Below are 2,745 nucleotides of genomic sequence, written 5' to 3'. Positions count from 1 at the left end.
AAAAAAAAAAAAAAAAAAAAAAAAAAGAAAGAAAAGAAAGAAAGAAACCAAAATACAGCTATCAGAAGGTACCTTCAGCATTCAGGAGAGCTGAGGTCATAGTGCAAGTGGAGATTTCAATTTAGACTCAATTACCTTCCTCTGTAGTCTCTAACCTGATGCTTCCCAGACTGTGTTCCTGGAGAATTCTGATCCCTCAAGTTAAAAACAAAAACTTCAGTCAAATTAAATTTAAAGGAGTCCAATTAAGCAATGCACGATTCGAGAATCGTGCTGCCCTCAGAATCACAGCAGATTCAGAGAGGCTCTAGGCATGCCTCGTGGTCAGAACAAACGTAGACAAAAAATGGGAAGTGTCGTACAGAAATCAGAAGTGAGGTACAAAAACAATTAGATTAGTTACAGGTTGGCGTTTGCCTTATTTGAATACAGTTTGAACACTCAGCAGTCTCCGAGTGGTAGAAGATTGAAATTGACTAGCCAGGTGTGGTGGCATGCCTGTAATCCCAGCTACTTGGGAGGTTGAGGTGGGAGAATTGCTTGAGCCCGGGGGGTGGAGGTTGCAGTGAGCTGAGATTGCATCACTGTACTCCAGTGTGGGCGAAAGAGTGAGACTCCATCTCAAAAAAACACTCTGAGCTGAACCTCAGCAGTTTATGAGCGCCCATTCGTAATAGCAAGCCCGTTCTTTCTTGTTTAACTCAGCGTTCCCATTTTCATTCCAAGTAGCACCTAGGTTGACGATTGGGCTGGGATTAGCCAAGAATCAGCTATTGCTACAGGCACATACTCCTAAATTACGTTCTCAATCTCGTCTACCTATTAATTTAGTTTATGGTTTGTCCACAAGGACTCAAATACAGAAGTAGAGGTCCTTCTCAGGCCATGTTTAGTTGGCTTTAACACTCACTAAACTCTTCGTAGGGTGAGGGTTCTGTGGTCAGATAAATTTAGTAAAAGCTGAAAACTCAGTCCCTTTCTTGGAGATTCACAACACACTTCATTTGTGTAATCACGTAGAGAGCTCTTTCTATTGTGCTTTCCTTTATGACCGTTCTCCAGAGCCCAGAATAAAGCCTGTGCCATTCTCTGGAGAATGGTAATAAAGGAAAGCAAATTCAATTGCTGCTTTCATAGATCTTTTACTGTAATGGGGAGATGGACATTAATCAAATAGCCAAACACATAATGTATAATTACAAACCAAGGTAAGTTCTACAAAAGAAAGGAACATGCTTATAGGAGGCCTAGGCAAGGGGTCAGGGAAAGTGGCTTTGAGGAAAGGACGCAAACAGTTATCTGGAGCTCGCAGAGTTACCTTTAACTAGAACAACAGACAGATCTCGAGGCTTTAGGATGTCCAATAAAAATCTACTGTGATCCACATATGTAATTACAACTTCTCCAGCAACCACATTATGAAAAGTAAAAAGAAACAGGTGAAAATAATTTTAATATTTTACTTAACTCAGTCTGTCCAAAATATTGTTATTTCGATGTGCAATCAACATAAAAATTATTAATGTAGAAATTTACATTATTTTTTTGTCTGAAGTCTTCATTACCTGGTAGGTATTTTATGCTTACAGCACATCTCAGTGTAGACCAGCCACGTCTCAAGTTCCCAGTAGCCACAAGTGGCCTGTGGATGCTGCACTCGATGACATGGATCTAGAGGAGCTGGCGGCAGGGCCAATGTGGCAGGAAGGTGGAGGGACAAGGCTGTGAGGTGAGGTGCTGCCTTTCACCTGGGCCAGCTCATGGAAGGTGGTGTAGGCATGTTAAGGATCTTGATCTTGAAGCTGAGCCACTGATAGCATAGAACATATTAGAAGTCCTGAGGAGTTCTACAGGGAAAAAGCCCGTTCTTGCTTGACACAGCGTTCCCATTTTTATTTCATGTAACACCTCGCAGTGTCCTAGGCCATACGGGGAAATGCTGCTCTGGTTGACTACACTTAGAGGAAGTCTTGCTGCTACTATAAACTTAAGCAAGAGTTGGGCATGGTGGCTCATGCTTGTAGTCTCAGATCTTGGGGAGGCTGAGGCAGGAGGATGGCTTGAGGCCAGGAGTTCCAGACCAGCCTGGAAATCATAGTGACACTATGTCTCTATAAAAATAAAACAAGGCTGGGTGCAGGGGCTCACACCTGTAATCCCAGCACTTTGGGAGGCCAAGGTGGGCAGATCACGAGGTCAGGAGTTCAAGACCAGCCCAGCCTGGCCAACACGGTGAAACCCTATCTCTACTAAAAATACAAAAATTTTCTGGGTGTGGTGGTGAGTGCTTGTAATTCTAGCTACTCCGGAGGCTGAGGCAGGAGAATAGCTTGAACCTGGGATGCAGAGGTTGCAGTGAGCTGAAATTGTGCCACTGCACTCTAGTCTGGGCAACAGAGCAAGACTTCATTTCAAAAAACAAAACAAAGAAATTGGCTGGTCATGTCAGGACACACCTATGGTTGCAGCTACTTGGGAAGCTGAGGTGGGAAGACTGCTTGAGCTTAGAAGTTCGAGGCTGCAGTGTGCTATGCTCAAGCCACTGTACTCTAGCCTGGGAGACAGAAGGAGATGCTGTCTCAAAAAAAAAAGAAAAAAAACCACACACACACACACACACACGAACAAAAACTAGAGCCGGGCGCGGTGGCTCATGCCTGTAATCCCAGCACTTTGGGAGGCCGAGGCGGGTGGATCACGAGGTCGAGAGATCGAGACCATCCTGGTCAACATGGTGAAACCCCG

This window comes from Cebus imitator, unplaced genomic scaffold, assembly GCF_001604975.1.
Source record: "Cebus imitator isolate Cc_AM_T3 unplaced genomic scaffold, Cebus_imitator-1.0 Scaffold60, whole genome shotgun sequence".
Classification (NCBI taxonomy): Eukaryota; Metazoa; Chordata; class Mammalia; order Primates; family Cebidae; genus Cebus; species Cebus imitator.
This window is presented reverse-complemented; position numbering follows the sequence as displayed.